This window comes from Cherax quadricarinatus, chromosome 48 (assembly GCF_038502225.1).
Source record: "Cherax quadricarinatus isolate ZL_2023a chromosome 48, ASM3850222v1, whole genome shotgun sequence".
NCBI lineage: Eukaryota > Metazoa > Arthropoda > Malacostraca > Decapoda > Parastacidae > Cherax > Cherax quadricarinatus.
Window position 1 is genome coordinate 8,560,359 of NC_091339.1, and position 19,625 is coordinate 8,579,983.

Sequence of the window (19,625 nt, forward strand, 5' to 3'; positions counted from 1 at the left end):
ACTAAATGAATACCTTGATTTCCAAGACGACAAAACTGAACAAGACAAGTTGTCTGATGCAGTTATAATAAACAGCCCACACATTCCTAGTGACTTAACCCAAGCACAGTGCAAAGAAACTGCTATCAGGATAATACAGAACCACGTACAAGTCATCGTGCAAAACAATGAAATCAAAGAAACACGTTTGCTAGGAAAACCAGGAAGTAAACACAGTATAATGATGAGACTTCATTCATACGATAAAAGAAAGGACCTAATTAAATCAGCAATTACAATGAAAAATGGAGTGTACATAAATGAGTGTCTAACAAGAAAACGTCAATGCCTTCTGTTCAGGCTGAGAAAACTTAAACAGGAAAACAAAATACATCAGTGTTTCACGCGAGATGGGAAAATACTAGTAAGGAAAACATCAACAGGGCAACAATATACCATCTCAAACGAACATGATTTCTCTACCTTCCTTAGAAAAGCGGCCATTTCTGTAACAGATTAGATAAGTGCCCTTAATACATATATACGTGTGGTGCATATAGTGTACGTTACTATTATAATTGTGCATTATTATTTTTTATTTTTCATCACTAGCTAATGTCAACTACCTCCAGTACTTTATACTTCTTTCTTACTGCTATTAATTGCTCATAATTTTATGTTACAAGTCAAATCTTACTCCAAATTAATATTATTCATTGTTCTTACCTGTCCATTTAATTTTGTTTACCATTACTTGTTTTTTAGTCACTTTTTATTGTGTGCAATTAGTGTATATTCCAATTATTTTTTTGCAAGTCCCAAAACTATCTTCTGCTAGCTAGTATCAACTACCTCACATTTTTTTTACTTTTTATTGTGCAATAAACTGCTCAACTTATTTAATATTACAAATCAGATCTTACTCCTAAACCAATATTATTTCATAGTGACTATCTGTCCATTTAACTTGTTTACCATTACTTAATTTTAGTCCCTTATATATTTTCTCCTTTATTTTAGCTTTATATAACTACCCTAGTTCATATATTCACAATTGTTAAAATAATCAATGTGCTATTCTCAGGTGCTAAAGTGTAATAAGTTCACAATTTTGCCATTATAGTCCAAAGCTCATTTATTTGATTACCACTTTATTGTTCACCACAACTTATATTAGTCCCTTTTATATTGTTTTCCCTAATTCTAACTTTAAAGAATTACCTTTAAAGTACTACCTACTATCATATTCCCAAGCTCCATTATTTGATCATCACTTTATTTGTTCACCACAAATTATTTTAGTCCCTTTTATAGTCTCCTTTATTTTAGCTTTAAAAAAACTACTTTAGCTCATCATTTTTACATTTGTTGAATAATTCAGGTGCTATTTTTTAGCTTTAGACTATTTACTTTGTTTTATACTTAATTCTGACTATAGATTCACTACAAATCTTATGATTACAAGCATTGATCCTGATACCAATCTCTTATTTAATGACTTAAATGAATCAAACAGTTACTGTAATTACTACACAGCAGAACAATCAAAGGCACTCCTCAGAGCCAACAACAACATAACTGTCTTTAACTACAATATCAGATCTTTAAGCAAGCATTACGATGACCTCATAGCATTACTAAATTCCTTACATGCCAATATGTCCATAATTACACTAAATGAAACCTGGCTAAAGCCTGATACTACTGATGTCTATGCCATTCCTGGTTACACAGCCATACAGAACTGTAGGCCAGACCAACAAGGGGGTGGCACAGCTATATACTACTCAGACCAACTAGAATGTATCACTAATACTTGCACAAGGGATGAACATAGGGAATATATAATAGCTAAATTCAAATCCAAATATCTACAAAAACCTCTCACATTGATAAACATCTACAGAGTTCCACAGTCAAACATTAGCCAATTTAGTCAAAACCTAGGAAGTATGATAACTGATGCACGCATGAACAAAGATCACTTACTACTCTCAGGTGACTTCAATATAAATCTCCTACAAGACCAGGACCCACACGTTACTGAATTCACAAACACAATGAGTAACTGCATGTTGCTACCAACAGTAACAAAACCTACAAGAGTTACAGAGACTAGTGTTTCCCTACTTGACCACATCTGGACCAACACCATATCCCATATAGACTGCAAATCACCCAGAACAAAATCGTAAGATTCATCCTGGGGCTGGGACCAAGAGAACATGTAGGCCAGGATGAATTACAGCAGTTGGATATGCTCAATGTTGAAGACAGAGTAAAACAACTGAAGCTAAATCATGTTTATAAAATTGCTCACAAACAATGTCCAGAATATCTTGCTGTCAATTTTGTCAAGGTTGGGAACCAAAGCAATCATAGTACTAGGGGGAGAGAGCACAACTTTGTAGTACCCACAGTCAGTGGCCAGGCTTCAAACACCTTTTATTGTACAGCAATAAAGAAATGGAACAGACTGCCCGCACATGTCAAAGCCAGTCATAGCATGAACCAGTTCAAGAAGAGTGCCAAAAGGTGTCTGATGAATGTAGCTACAGAAAGGGAGGGGAATGATTTTCTATTTTTTAGCTAACATACGTGTAAATTTTACCTTATTCCTAGTAATGACCCTCGTATTGTAGTTAGTCTTAATGACCTTGGTGTAGTAGATAGTCTTTTTAGTATGATAATAAGATGTAGAATAATAAGAAAATATTATAACCTTTATATTATAATAATAAGGTAAAAGGACCCCAATGGAAATAAGTCACTCTGTCTGACTTTTTTGAGTTATCCTAGGTTCTCTACACACATGCTGTTATGTATGATAATTCTATGTAACTGTATTTGTGTATACCTGAATAAACTTACTTACTTACTTACTAATCCCCTTTAAAATCAGGCATAATCAGAGATAATACCACAGATCACTACCCTATTTTCCTCATAACAATTCTTGGTAAATTACCCCAAGACACTACTAAAGTCACCTTCAGACTTCACAATGAGGCAGCCATTAATAACTTCACAACAGCAGTAACAAACATTGACTGGCACATTGAGCTAGAAATCTATACAGATATTGATGAATGTATTAATAACTTTCTAAAAAAGACCCAATACCTCTATAACAAGCACTGCCCTAAAAAAACTAAACAGAAGACAGCTAAGAGACTGAACAGTTCCTGGCTAACACCCAGCATTCTCAAATCCATAAATACAAAACACCGATATGAAAAACAGTACAGAATGGGTTACATAACCAGAGACCAAACAAAACGTTACTCGTCAATCCTAACCAGCCTGATAAGAAGGGCAAAAAAATTGTATTATGAGAACAGATTATCCAACTTACGAGGTGATATAAAAAAGACCTGGAAAACTCTATCAGAAATTCTAGGAACAAAAAAGATATCACGAAGTAGCGAAATAAAATTAGCAAAATCAGATGAACCCCAACTCCCACCAACAGAAACAGCAAACAGACTCAATGATTTCTTCTCCATTATAGGACAAAACCTTGCCAATAAAATCCCAAGCTCAGATACCCCACCATGACTACCTCACTGGCAACTACCCGAACACACTGTTCCTAGCTCCGACTAACCCATACGAAGTCTCCCTTATTATCAACGCACTAAAAAACAAGGCAGGAGATTTAAATACCTTACCACCCTTTATATACAAAAAAGTGTCACAAGTGCTATCACCAATCATTGCAACACTCTTTAACAAATCCATTGAATCCTCCACCTTCCCTACAGTTCTCAAAATAGCAAGGGTCACCCCGATCCATAAAGGAGGAGACCAAACGGAGTTGAATAACTATAGGCCAATATCCAACTTACACCCTCTCTCAAAAATCTTCGAAAAATTAATTCATAAACGAATCTACTCCTACCTCATCTCCCAAAACATACTCAACCCCTGCCAATTTGGATTCAGGCCTAATAAAAATACTAATGATGCTATTATACACATGCTAGAACATATATACACTGCAATAGAGAAAAAAGAAGTCCCACTGGGGATCTTCATTGACTTACGTAAAGCTTTTGATACAGTTGACCATGACTTGCTCCACATAAAATTGTCACACTATGGTATAAGAGGGCACTCCCTCAACTACCTCAAGTCATACCTCAGCAACAGAAGCCAATATGTGCACGCAAATGGGGCAAACTCTTCCGCACAACCAATTACAGTTGGTGTCCCAGAGGGAAGTGTCCTTGGCCCTCTTCTCTTTCTCCTATACATAAATGACCTACCAAATGCTTAGCAATTACTCAAACCCACACTATTTGCAGATGACACTACATACGTCTTCTCTCACCCGAGCCCAGTCACGCTAGCCAATACTGTAAATACCAAATTACAGAAAATATCTACCTGGATGAGGACTAACAAACTTACACTAAACATTGACAAAACCTACTTCATTCAGTTTGGTAACAGAGCTACAGATGTCCCTCTTAACATAATGATAAACTGATCACCTATCACAAAGCTAACAGAGGGAAAATTCTTAGGAATCCACCTTGATAATAGACTCCAATTTCAAATACATATACAACAAATTTCTAAGAAAATTTCCAAGACCGTAGGCATACTATCGAAGATACGGTACTATGTTTCACAGTCAGCCCTCCTGGCCCTATATCACTCTCTTATTTACCCCTATCTCACCTATGGAATTTGTGCATGGGGCTCAACAACAATTAACCATCTCAGACCACTAATTACCCAACAAAAGGCTGCAGTCAGAATGATAACAAATTCCCACTACAGGCAGCACACTCCACCAATATTCAAAACACTAAACCTACTCACCATACAAAACATCCATACTTATTACTGCACCTATTACATACATAGAACTCTTAACTCTGATATTAACCCTCCCCTCAAACATCTCCTTGCCAACCTCAACAGAACACATGACCATAACACAAGGCACAGATCACTCTTTGATGTTCCTCGTGTCCATCTCACGCTATGCAAAAACTCAATGCACATAAAAGGCCCTAAAATCTGGAATTCATTACCTGTAAATATAAAAGAAACACTACCTGTTTATAAATTCAAGTCTCTTCTCAAAGATCACTTACTCACCCAAAACCAAATAAATACTGAATAACTGAATCTTATAAATTGTATATCTTAAATGTTTCTCACAATTATATCACATAAATGTTAAACCTAAGACCCAATCTAACTTTGTTATTATTTAAATACACTACCTAACGGAATACTCCATTCTACTGAATGTACAGCAATGCATGCAACCATATGACCTGTCTTTGTAATACTCATTTGTGCTTTATTGTTATTTGTTTACAATAATGTTTTATCACTGATTACATCCTTGCTTAGTTAATCTTAAGTTAATTTTAAGCCAGCCCGTAATGCTATGCATACAAGTGGCTTTGGCATGCTGCTCTTACCTGTATTTTTTTGTACCTCTGTATGTATGTTCAAATTATTATTATTATTATTAATAAATTGGGGGTGTCCCTGGGGTTGGAGGTGAGTGGTGAGGATGTGGAAGAGTTGGTGGAGGAGCACAGGGAAGAGCTAACCACTGCAGAGCTGCAAAGAGCTTCATCTGCAACAGCAAGAGATCACAGCTCAGGATATTGCTGCAGAGGAGGAGGAAGAGAGATGGAGGAAGGTGCCTTCTTCAAAGATTAAGGACATTTGTGCAAAGTGGACTGAAGTGCAAACAAAGCTGTTGCAGGCCATATTGGCAACATGTACAATGACAGTGTTGTCCCACTTCAGACAAATCTTAAAGAACCATCAGAAACAGAGCTCTCTGGACAGATATTTTGTGCGACAGGGGTCCAGTGACTCTCAAGTTGTTCCCAGTGTCTTTAAAAAACGAAGAAAGGAAGTAACCCCAGATAAGGACTTCATACCTGAAGTCCTAATGGAAGGAGATTCTCCTTCCAAACAATAGTGTACACCTTCCTCCTATCCCCTCCTCCCATCTTCCATCCACCCAGAAGTCTTCAGTAAAGGTAAGTGTAATGTTATTATTATTTTTTATATGTATGTTCAGTAGGGCCTCGCTTTACGGCGTTTTGCCTTACGGCGTTCCACTAATATGGTGATGTCAAATTATGACCAAAATTTGCTATACGGCAAGTGGCCTTTCAAATACGGCGCCCCCACCCGGTTTGTTTACATTCTCTGTGACCACATCTATTATGTCAGGAAACTTTCCAAAATTTCAAGTGTTTTAACCCTTAAATGGTCCAAATGTATATATACGTTTTTTCAACATCTGAAAGTATGTAAAAAAATGTAGATCTTCTTTTTTGTTTTACATTTGAAAACGTGTAAAAAAAACTTATCTACCTTTTTTTTTTGTTATATTTGAAAATATGTAAAAAAATAGTAGATCTACTTTTGTAGCACTACGAATCTGAACGTCAATCTCTTTGAACCGTTTAAGGGTTAAAGTTACTGCGTATTTTATATGTACTCTGATAATTATACTTATGTGTACCTGTACCTAAATATACTTACACACTGTGCTGGTGTGCAGGTACACATTAAAATATACTGACACATTGTACTGGTGTGCAGGTACACATTAAAATATACTGACACACTGTACTGGTGTGCAGGTACACATTAAAATCGCTAAGTCTCTCTACTCATGACGTCAATACTACGTAATAATAATCACTCTTGGGCACATTAAATGTCTTATTTTACATTAATATAGGCATTTTCATTAATCCATCTATGATACTTTCCTCAAAATTATATATGAAACCTGTTACATAACATATAAACATGATACATACACTCACAGAATAAAAATTGACCAAAATATGAGATTAGTTTACAAAGTGGCTGTGTAGGTAGTGTCGGAAGAATTACGTTTTGTCTAGAAAAACTGGGAGATAACTATAGAAAAATATTCTTTACGTATGCCTTTACTCTATATATAGCAATTCACGACCCTTGTGGGTTTAGTGCTTTTTATAATAATAATAATAATAATAATAATAATATCATTATTATTATTATCTTCATTCACTCTAAAAATGGTGTGTTGCTGTTTGTTTATTCTGTACTAACTTGTACAACTTGTACACAATGTAAGAGTATTTGTATTGTGAGGTAATTATTATTATTATAATAAAAAAGTGTTGAGGTAAATGTTTTACAAACTCTTACAAACGTACGTGAATGAACTAAAAGTAGACACATATTAATACACATTTATTTCACCTGACCAAGTGATCACCCACTACCTGTTCAGTCTGTGTTCTCACATTGTCTGAACTCTGTACCTCGTTCTCTCTCTCGTTTACTCTTTCGTTAACTAGTTGGATCTCACTGACGATGGCGTCTAAGCTTAGCTGTGATAAAAAAGAGTCGTCGTAAGCCTCTTGCTTTAAGTGCCAAGTTAGAGGATGATGGTGTGCCATTCTGATTTTATTCAATAAACACCCTGCCACTTACCTCTCACACATTAATATTAATATTTTAATGTGAGTAATAAGTGTACTCTGTGTGTATCTTATCTTTTATTGTGTTTTTAATGCTTATTTCTATTGCTAACTTAATATAAGTTTGTGTAAACTTGTTGTCTGGCATTTATTGCATATTTTATGTGTGCTCTGATAATAATACTTGTGGAGCTATGTGGTAGCCGGGCGGAGGGACAACATAACGTTTTCTCTGCTCAGCCATCAGAGAAAATGTGTATGAATCTGCGTTTGGCCCAGGCACTCCCCCACTCCGCTTGTGTTTACAATTTTCGGCATGAATTATTCATTACTTCTCCCTTCGTTTATGATGGCATCTAAAGGTAGTTGTTAGAAACAATTAAATTCAGTAAACAAGGTATGTCGATGTTAATAACATGGCTCTGGGCCACGGTGTAGGTAGCCCTCCTGGGCTACGCCTACCGGCTACCTACACTGACTTCCTACAAATAAATACGACTCACCTCTCTTCCTATATTAAGACTACACATATTTTAAGGTAAATAATGAGTGTACTGTGTGTGTATTTTACCTCTCTGGGATGTTTTAAATATCGTATAATAAGTATGAGATGGGGAGCCAGGGCTACCTACACCTGACTTCCTACAAATAAGTACTACTCACCTCTCTCCCTACATTAAGATTGCAAATACTTTAAGATAAGTAATGAATGTACTGTGAATGTATTTTACTTTGTGTGTTTTTAATGCCTAGTTCTATTACTAACTTAATATAATTAAGTGTAAACGTGTTGTCTGGCATTTATATGCATTTATAAATGGAAAAAAATGGCGTTCTGCCTTCCGGCGATGTCTGCTTTCCGGCGACAGCCTGGAACCTGACCCGCCGTATAAGTGGGGCCCTACTGTACTTGATTTCTCATTGTTTTCAGTATGTAAATCTTTATTTAATTTGAAAAAAAATATTTTATTTTAATATTTTTGGGTGTCGGGAACGGATTAATTTTATTTCCATTATTTCTTATGGGGAAAATGGTTTCGCCATTTGGCAATTTCGACATTTGGCAGACTCTGGAACGGATTAATCATGAAACTCGGGGGCTCCACTGTATTACAATATAAATAAATTGTAATTTTTATTCACACAAAAAATGGAATATTTACTGTTATGCAGACTACTGCATTATTGAAGTAATTGTATAAATAATGTCAACCCATTCATGACTGCATACAGGAATGTTTACTCTTGACCATCACCAAAGAATTGAACATTTTTGCTACTTTGAGCTCAATTTCAAGGTACTTTTCATCATGAAACCAAACAAAATCATATCTATTTCTGTAATATATCTTCCATTCTATCAAATGAGACCAAAAAAACAAGAATACAACCATAAAAACCATACGAAAATACCGCTAAGGGGCGGCTAATGGGTGAGAAGTGAACTCCGTTATTTATGGTCCGATTTCTTTCATTTTTGGTGTACATTAAGAAGCATCTTTCCATCATACATTGCCCAAGTTTCAATAAGATAGTCCAACAAACAACCGAGATCCAATTCCCTAGATCAAGAGTAAGAGCCCGTTACCAGCGTCAAGGAACATCCCTCGAGGCCCGCTTGCATCTGGAAATTTCACTCGTGTATGGAAGCAAAAAATCAACCAAGCAACTGCTCATATCTGGAAAAATTCACAAGTGGATGCACTCGTAAGTAGAGGTTTCGCTGTATAATTATCAGAGTACATACAAAATATGCAATAACTTTATAACACTTGAAACTCTAGAAAGTTTCCAGACATAATAGAGATGTGCTCACAGAGAATGTAAACAATCCAGATGGGGTGCGCCATTTTTAGAAAGACAGGGAGAGCCGTATAGCGAGTTTTGGTTATAATTTGAAATCGCCGTATTAGCGGAACTCCATAAAGTGGGGCCCTACTGTACATTTAAAGATACAATTTTTTCATTAATGTAATGTGAAAATTAATAATTTTGTACAAAAAGACCCTTAGAAAACTTACCTAACCTTATTATAACAAGCACAATTTAATTTAGCCTAATCCAACTAAATATATTTTAGATAAGTTTACAATAATTTAATAATAAACAAAAACAATGAAATATATTTTTTTTTGTTAGGTTTGGAATGATTTTTGCGAAATTATTGCATACATAAATTTTCGCTTGCCTCATTCAGCAAGAAGAGCATTGCTATTTAGACTAAAATTACAAGTTTTACCTATTTGGCATGACATATATATAATGCATGCATGCACAGTTTGCAATGAAATGGCATATGTGTAATTTTTTTGTTGAATTAAATTTTTATATGCATGTTGAGTACTGATCAAAATGCTGAATATACTTTATCTAGATTTGGTTCACCACTATAAGTTATTTACAGTAAATTGGAAATCACAATTTCCCATATTTTTCAATTCACAATTTCCTAAAATAATCTTCAAAACAAATGTCATTACTTATCTCTTCCCTCTTCCTCCTTTTCTCTCCATGATATACAAATTTAAATTTCGGAAAATTTATGGAATAAAATCTGATGTTGAATGGTGGTTATAGTGGATGAAGCAAAACAATGTCAGTTGGAAAAGCAAAGAGTGTGTGCAACAAACATGGCAGTGTTAGGAAGGAGTGTATGTGAACAGCAAAGGTGGCAGTGTTAGGAAGGAGTGTATGTGAACAGCAAAGGTGGCAGTGTTAGGGAGGAGTGTATGTGAACAGCAAAGGTGGCAGTGTTAGGGAGGAGTGTGTGTTTGTGCAAACAGCAAAGGTGGCAGTGTTAGGGAGGAGAGAGTGCGTGAACAGCGAGACTTTTTGCCCACTAGGAGCTTTATTAATCTAATACAGAAACAGGATAAAGAAGCCCTTTTGTAGTGAGCCCTTCCCCCACATGTGACCACGTCTACAACAGATTCCACTACTGGATTGACCACCAGCTTTCTTTTTAGGAAACTAATGTCTCTACAACTCCATTGGTACATCTCTGGCACACCTTACGTGCCTGATCTACTCTACTAGTAGGTTCCATGTCACATGCATCTACTACTGTTGCATTGCTCCACTTCTTCCACTGGCTCCACTCTAAAAGACTCTATATTCATTTCTCTGCATTAGAGTGAGAAGTTTATTTAGGTACAGGTACACAAGTATAATTATAATACATAGTAACATGTGTAAATTACCTAGGATAACCCAAAAAAGTTAGACATAACCTTAAAAATTAAAACAGCGAAGTAACTCAACTTTGTGAAAATTAGTTACAGTCAAAAGAGGTACATCTGGTGGGAGAAACATCTAAGACACTCAAGTTTCTCATAAGATGGGTTGAGATATCACCCAAGCAAGGATGCCCCTAGGATATAGTGACATTACCACAGCAAGGATGACCCTAGGTTGTAGTGACTACCACAGCAATGATGACCCTAGGTTGTAGATTACCACAGCAAGAATTCCCCTTCGTTGTAGTGACTACCACAGCAGGAATGCTCATAGCTTGTAGTGACTACCACACCAAGGATGACCCAAAGCTGCAGTGACTACCACAGCAATGACTACCCTAGGCTGCAGTGACTACCACAGCAAGGATGACCCTAGGTTGCAGTGACTACCACTGCAAGGATGACCCAAGGTTGTAGTGACTACCACAGCAAGTATGACCCTAGGTTACAGTGACTACCACAGCAAGGATCACCCTAGGTTGTAAGGACATTACCACAGCAAGGATGCCCCTAGGCTGTAGTGACTACCACAGCAAGGATGACCCTAGGGTGTACTGACATTACCACAGCAAGGATGTCCCTAGGCTGTAGTGCCCACCACAGCAAGTATGACCCTAGGTTGCAGTGACTACCACAGCAAGGATGACCCTAGGTTGTAGTGACATTACCTCAGCAAGGATGACCCTAGGGTGTAGTGACATTACCATATCAAGGATGACTCTAGGGCATAGTGACATTACCACAGCAAGGATGACCCTAGGCTGTAGTGACTACCACAGCAAGGATGACCCTAGGGTGTAGTGACATTACCTCAGCAAGGATGACCCGAGGGAGTTGTGACATTACCACAGCAAGGATGGCCCTAGGGTGTAGTGACATTACCTCAGCAAGGATGACCCTAGGGTGTAGTGACATTACTTCAGCAAGGATGACCCTAGGTTGTAGTGACATTACCACAGCAAGGATGACCCTAGGGTGTAGTGACATTACCACAGCAAAGATGCCCCTAGGCTGTAGTGACTACCACAGCAAGTATGACCGTAGGTTGCAGTGACTACCACAGCAAGGATGACCCTAGGTTGTAGTGACATTACCACAGCAAGGATGACCCTAGGGTGTAGTGACATTACCACAGCAAAGATGCCCCTAGGCTGTAGTGACTACCACAGCAAGTATGACCGTAGGTTGCAGTGACTACCACAGCAAGGATGACCCTAGGTTGTAGTGACATTACCTCAGCAAGGATGACACTAGGGTGTAGTGACATTACCATAGCAAGGATGACCCTAGGGCATAGTGACATTACCACAGCAAGGATGACCTTAGGCTGTAGTGACTACCACAGCAAGTATGACCCTAGGTTGCAGTGACTACCACATCAAGGATGACCCTAGGGTGTAGTGACATTACCTCAGCAAGGATGACCCTAGGGTGTAGTGACATTACCACAGCAAGGATGGCCCTAGGGTGTAGTGACATTACCTCAGCAAGGATGACGCTAGGGTGTAGTGACATTACTTCAGCAAGGATGACCCTAGGTTGTAGTGACATTACCACAGCAAGGATGACCCTAGGTTGTAGTGACATTACCACAGCTAGGATGGCCCTAGGTTGTAGTGACACTACCACAGCAAGGATGACACTAGGGTGTAGTGACATTACCACAGCAAGGATGACCCTAGGTTGTAGTGACATTACCATAGCAAGGATGACCCTAGGTTGTAGTGACATTACCTCAGCAAGGATGTAGGGTGTAGTGACATTACCACAGCAAGGATGACCCTAGGTTGTAGTGACATTATCACAGCAAGGATGACCCTAGGTTGTAGTGACACTACCACAGCAAGGATGACCCTAGGCTGTAGTGACTACCACAGCAAGGATGGCCCTAGGGTGTAGTGACATTACCTCAGCAAGGATGACCCTAGGGTGTAGTGACATTACTTCAGCAAGGATGACCCTAGGTTGTAGTGACATTACCACAGCAAGGATGACCCTAGGGTGTAGTGACATTACCACAGCAAAGATGCCCCTAGGCTGTAGTGACTACCACAGCAAGTATGACCCTAGGTTGCAGTGACTACCACAGCAAGGATGACCCTAGGTTGTAGTGACATTACCTCAGCAAGGATGACACTAGGGTGTAGTGACATTACCAAAGCAAGGATGACCCTAGGGCATAGTAACATTACCACAGCAAGGATGACCTTAGGCTGTAGTGACTACCACAGCAAGTATGACCCTAGGTTGCAGTGACTACCACATCAAGGATGACCCTAGGGTGTAGTGACATTACCTCAGCAAGGATGACCCTAGGGTGTAGTGACATTACCACAGCAAGGATGGCCCTAGGGTGTAGTGACATTACCTCAGCAAGGATGACCCTAGGGTGTAGTGACATTACTTCAGCAAGGATGACCCTAGGTTGTAGTGACATTACCACAGCAAGGATGACCCTAGGGTGTAGTGACATTACCACAGCAAGGATGACCCTAGGTTGTAGTGACATTACCACAGCTAGGATGGCCCTAGGTTGTAGTGACACTACCACAGCAAGGATGACACTAGGGTGTAGTGACATTACCACAGCAAGGATGACCCTAGGTTGTAGTGACATTACCACAGCAAGGATGACCCTAGGTTGTAGTGACATTACCTCAGCAAGGATGTAGGGTGTAGTGACATTACCACAGCAAGGATGACCCTAGGTTGTAGTGACATTACCACAGCAAGGATGACCCTAGGTTGTAGTGACACTACCACAGCAAGGATGACCCTAGGTTGTAGTGACACTACCACAGCAAGGATGACCCTAGGGTGTAGTGACATTACCACTGTAAGGATGACCCTAGGTTGTGGTGACATTACCACTGTAAGGATGACCCTAGGTTGTAGTGACATTACCACTGTAAGGATGACCCTAGGTTGTAGTGACATTACCACAGCAAGGATGACCCTAGGTTGTAGTGACACTACCACAGCAAGGATGACCCTAGGTTGTAGTGACACTACCACAGCAAGGATGACCCTAGGGTGTAGTGACATTACCACTGTAAGGATGACCCTAGGTTGTAGTGACATTACCACTGTAAGGATGACCCTAGGTTGTAGTGACATTACCACTGTAAGGATGACCCTAGGTTGTAGTGACATTACCACAGCAAGGATGACCCTAGGGTGTAGTGACATTACCACAGCAAGGACGGCCCTAGGTTGTAGTGACACTACCACAGCAAGGATGACCCTAGGGTGTAGTGACATTACCTCAGCAAGGATGACCCTAGGGTGTAGTGACATTACCACTTAAGGATGACCCTAGGTTGTAGTGACATTACCACTGTAAGGATGACCCTAGGTTGTAGTGACATTACCACTGTAAGGATGACCCTAGGTTGTAGTGACATTACCACAGCAAGGATGACCCTAGGGTGTAGTGACATTACCACAGCAAGGATGGCCCTAGGTTGTAGTGACACTACCACAGCAAGGATGACCCTAGGGTGTAGTGACATTACCACAGCAAGGATGACCCTAGGTTGTAGTGACATTACCATAGAATGACCCTAGGTTGTAGTGACACTACCACAGCAAGGATGACCCTAGGTTGTAGTGACATTACCACAGCAAAGATGACCCTAGGTTGTAGTGACACTACCACAGCAAAGATGACCCTAGGTTGTAATGCCATTACCACAGCAAGGATGACCCTAAGTTGTAGTGACATTACCACAGCAAGGATGACCCTAGGTTGTAGTGACACTACCACAGCAAAGATGACCCTAGGTTGTAATGCCATTACCACAGCAAGGATGACCCTAAGTTGTAGTGACATTACCACAGCAAGGATGACCCTAGGTTGTAGTGACATTACCACAGCAAGGATGACCCTAGGTTGTAGTGACATTACCACAGCAAGGATAACCCTAGGTTGTAGTGGCATTACCACAACAAGTACGACCCTTGGTTGTGATTGTTGTGGTGAGCGACATCACCACATCAATGATGTGACAGGGTTACAATTGCTGTGGTTGAGAGACCAGAGCAAGCGTGATCCTCGGGTGTGGTCAGTGACAACCACCACAGCAAGCTTGTAGTTGTGGTGACAACAGCACCCCAAGGACGTGGTGGCAGTTGTGACACCACCACATCAACAATGCGGCTGTTGTGGTGACAACCACAGCAAGGTCGTTGTAGTTGCTGTGGTGACACCACAGCAAGGACGAAGCCACAGTTGAGCACTGCATATTTACCTGCTTTCTAAGACAACTATGGCCTATCTTAATTAATAATTAGTACATCTGTAGTCCTACTTACCTCACCTGTCCACCATTTCATGGAAGTCAAGCTAATAACTGTGTCTAGGGAGGATAACAAATGTGATTTGTGGTTGTGATGTTGTTGTTGATGTTATCCTTGAAGCTGCCAGTGTTGCTAACACCAGCCTTCCTCCTACAGTCACTCGCTAATTAGGACTAACATGCTAATTTCAGTTGTAACCTGTTAATGTCAACTTTAAGCTGCTAGTGTCAGCAGTAACTGGTAAATATCGGCGATAACTCGATGTTGTCAATGTTAGTTCGCTAAAATACAAGGTAACTTCCTAACCTCAGTTTTAGCTCCTTAATGTCAGCGTAACATGCTAATGTCAGCGCTTAATCTGCTAATATCAGCCTCAACTCCCTAAGTCACCAATAACTCACTAACCTCAATGTTAACTCCTTAATGTTATTTTCAACGTTAACTTGCTAATGTCAGCGCTGAAGTGCTAATCTCATCGTTAACTCCATGTTATCTATAACTCGCTATTGTCGGCTTTAACTTCTTAATATTAATGAAAATCAGAAAATCAAAGTCAACATCGACACCAAATTTTTTATTTTATACAACTTTTACAGGAATGCTGGATTATCACGTAAAAAGCCCATAGTCTGCACAACATTTTGGACAAACTTAAGACTGAATAAAATTAGCTAATGTTTAAACTTGACAAGTATATGGAATTCTTCATATTTATGAGGTATGGACATGGAATTAATAATAATTATAATAATATTATATCTTTATTTCTACAAGTATATATGTACAAAGCATACAGGCCCAGCTGACATCAATGACATACTGTTATACATAGAGAGTTGCCTGTTATGCAGAGCATTTCGAGCAATTTAGGTCAGCCTTATCCCAGGATGCGACCCACACCAGTCGACTAACACCCAGGCACCTATTTTTACTGATGAGTGAACATGGACAACAGGTTTGTAGATGAATGGTTCAGAGAACCGACACGTCGATAAATTAGACACATGTGCAACTCTTGGGTATCTTTATTGAGGAAACGTTTCGCCACACAGTGGCTTCATCAGTCCATACATAGGAGAAACTTGAAGAATAGGAGGTGTGAAAATTTGTGTGGACTGCCTCCAAGTGAGTCGCCTACCCTGGCAAACTCTGTTGACACCGAGCTCTGAGGTGGGTACCTCAGCCTCACAAGTGGCTTATAGAACAGATTTTCACAAATGATTGGTATTGCAAGAAACTTTGCCTGCATGCACGTATAAAGGACTAACTTACTTGGTGTTGCAGCATATATCCTGATCTTCAACTTCCTAAGCCTAGCTTTAGCCCCTTTGGACTTCCCCTTGGGATCCACGTGCAACCGGGAGCATTAATTCCTGCAATATTCAATCGTTATTAGTGTCCTGCCTGCACCTCAGAAATTCCTATATCCAAGAGGGTATGTGTCCCCTAGTAAACTATGCAGACTCAGACACTAGCTTCTGACGGCTCTGAGACGCTGGTACTTACTGGGCATGCTCTCTCTCTGTAGCACGCCGAGCCCACAGTAACTCAACCCACAATCTCCTAAGATACTGGCCAGATCCTACGGGAAAAGGTGAATATCTCGTCTTACTGTATGGGCTGATGGAGGAGATCATCTACGGTACATCGAGGTGCCTCTACCAGATTTCCCCAGGTCTCAGATGTGAAGACACGTGGGGGCGCCGCCTGCTGTTCACGGCACGTCTTGTCCAGTCGGTGTCTATCGTAAGAAGGATGCTATTCTGTCTTTGTGACCTGCGCCCCGCCATTCAAGCTAGGGCTGCCAGTTCTCCCTAGCTAACTTATCCTAGTGTTTGCCTACATTATCGGCCTATTACTACCTATGTTAAGGTCTTAGGTCTACTCTATCATTATCTACAGATGCCTTAGTAAACCTAATATTAGTGTACTACCAGTAAAACTACCTACTCTTTCCCTGAAGAGTAAATCTATAAATTAAATAAGCTTACCAACCGCCAACCAGAGAATGCCGTGTTTGGGAGGGTTTAAGGGCCGCTCGGCTCAGACGACCAGACGCCCAAGCTGGATCTGAGCTGTGGAACTATTTGGACCAAATAAATTTCCACAGGAGGAGAATGAGGTAATCAGTCCCTCAACCTTGAGGATTGATGGACTGACCACATCGACTCAAGGTTGAGGGACTGATTGAGGGACTGAACGCCTAGCCATGCTAGACGTTCTAGTGGTACACTCTGTAATCATTATTTAACTACATGTAAACCACACAATAACCAAATTCTGTAAATTCAACATTGTAATCCTTATAGAGAATAAACTTTGAATTTGAAATTTGAATTCTTCAAGTTTCTACTATGTATGGACTGATGAAGCCACTGTGTGGCGAAACGTTTCCTCAATAAAGATACCCAAGAGTTGCACATGTGTCTAATTTATCCTGGAGTTTACCTGGAGAGAGTTCCGGGGGTCAACGCCCCCGCGGCCCGGTCTGTGACCAGGCCTCCTGGTGGATCAGAGCCTGATCAACCAGGCTGTTGCTGCTGGCTGCACGCAAACCAACGTACGAGCCACAGCCGGGCTGATCAGGAACTGACTTTAGGTGCTTGTCCAGTGCCAGCTTGAAGACTGCCAGGGGTCTGTTGGTAATCCCCCTTATGTGTGCTGGGAGGCAGTTGAATAGTCTCGGGCCCCTGACACTTATTGTATGGTCTCTTAACGTGCTAGTGACACCCCTGCTTTTCATTGTAAGGAAACTCGCCCAAAATTTTACCCTTACGGGGAATCGAACCCGGACACTCAGCGTGGGAAGCAAGACATTTTTCTACCAGGCCACGGGCCACCGTATAGAATATAAGTTGAAATACATATTAAACTCTACAAGTGTAGGTGTATATTTGCCAATTTCATATAGAAAATAGTGTGAAATTTTGATTCCCATTAAATCGCCTGTCCCAACTACTGGGCCAATATGACAAGGTCTTACATGCGCTGGAGGACAAAAAAATGCAGATGTAGTATACACAGACTTTGTCAAAGCCTTGGACAAGTGTGACCACAGTGTAATAGTGCACAAAATGTGATAAAGGAATAACAGGGAAAGTTGGTAGATGGATCTATAACTTCCTAACAGAACACAAAGCGTAATAGTAAACAGGGTAAAGTCTGAGGCAGCCACAGTGTTTCAGTTCTGTTCCACAAGGCACAGTACTCACCCCCATCCTGTTCCTTATCTTCATATCTGACAGATATGTAAGCCACAGCACCGTGTCTTCCTTTGCGGATGACACTGAAAGACTCCAAGAGGACATCAACCAAATCTTTACACAGGCAGCAGAAAACAATATAAAGCTCAATGCAGAGAATTTCCAATTACTCCGATATGGAAAACTCGAGGAAATTAAAAGTGTATCGGAGTATACAACAAATTCCAAAAACAAAATAGAGTGAAAAACTAATGTGAAGGACCTGGGATTGATGTCAGAGGAACTCATTTCAAAGATTACACCAATGTGACTCACGAAATCGTAATGACACGACTGCAAACAAACCATACCACGGGTGGGATTTGAACCCGTGGTCAGAGTCTCCAAACTCCAGACCGTCGCGTTAGCCACTGGGCCAGCTAGCTTCAATAAGATTCATCCAACTAGGTGTATTTCTACACCTAGTTGGATGAATCTTATTGAAGCTAGCTGGCCCAGTGGCTAACGCGACAGTCTGGAGTTTGGAGACTCTCTAACCACGGTTTCAAATCCCGCCAGTGGTATGGTTAATTACACCAATGTATCTACCATATCTGCTAGGAAAATAGGATGGATAATGAGAACCTTCAAAACAAGGAATGCCAAGCGCATGATGATTCACTTCAAATCGCTTGTTCTTTCTAGGCTGGAATATTGCTGCAAACTAAGGGCCCCTTTCAAAGCAGGCGAAATTGCTCACCAGGAGAGTGTATGGCAGGGCACACATAGTATGATAAAGCAACTAAATTACTGAGAACGGTTGAATTCCCTTGATTTGTGCTTCCTGGAACGCAGGAGAGAAAGATACATGATGATCTGATAAGAAATGTCACCATATCAAAAACAATATACTCAGATGACATCATAATTGAGGTTCAGACATGTATGCGTGGAGCCGCAGACCGACATAATGAGACTAGTCACGAGGGAGCATTCACCAAATTCAACTTCAATAACAAAAACATAAAGTGGGACCAAGTAAACCAAGTCCTAACCGATATAAGCTGGGAAGATATACTAAGCAACACAGACCCCAACTTATGCCTAGAACAGATTAACTTGGTGGCACTAGATGTATGCACAAGACTTATTCCTCTAAGAAAAAGGAGTAGATGAAAAATAGAAAGAGACAGGCGCTCCCTTTACAGGCGACGGAAAAGAATAACAGAGCGGCTAAAAGAGGTCAATATATCTGAAATGTGTAGGGAGACACTGGTCAGAGAAATAGCAAGCATCGAACTTAAGCTAAAGGAATCTTATAGGAGTCAGGAATCGCGGGAAGAACTAAAAGCCATAAATGAAATCGAAAGAAACCCAAAGTATTTCTTCTCCTATGCCAAATCAAAGTCGAGAACAACGTCCAGTATTGGGCCCCTACTTAAACAAGATGGGTCCTACACAGA

At 40.1% G+C, this 19,625-nt stretch overlaps 1 protein-coding gene across 4 annotated transcripts in view; it reads right to left on the minus strand.

Moving 5' to 3' along the window:
- The window catches only part of LOC128697283 (zinc finger protein 271), a 36,107-nt gene extending 20,703 nt beyond the window's left edge, over nt 1–15,404 (minus strand). The window contains exons 1-2 of one of the 4 annotated variants that reach the window (XM_070094864.1): nt 14,996–15,180; nt 5,424–5,584 (exon numbers count right to left, since the gene is read on the minus strand). The gene's annotated coding sequence lies outside the window, so the exon portion shown is untranslated. Of the gene's footprint in view, nt 1–5,423; nt 5,585–14,995; nt 15,181–15,385 lie in introns of those variants that run through there. The other 3 variants (XM_070094865.1, XM_070094863.1, XM_053788914.2) reach the window with 3 other exon arrangements.
- Nucleotides 15,405–19,625: the final 4,221 nt, after the last annotated feature.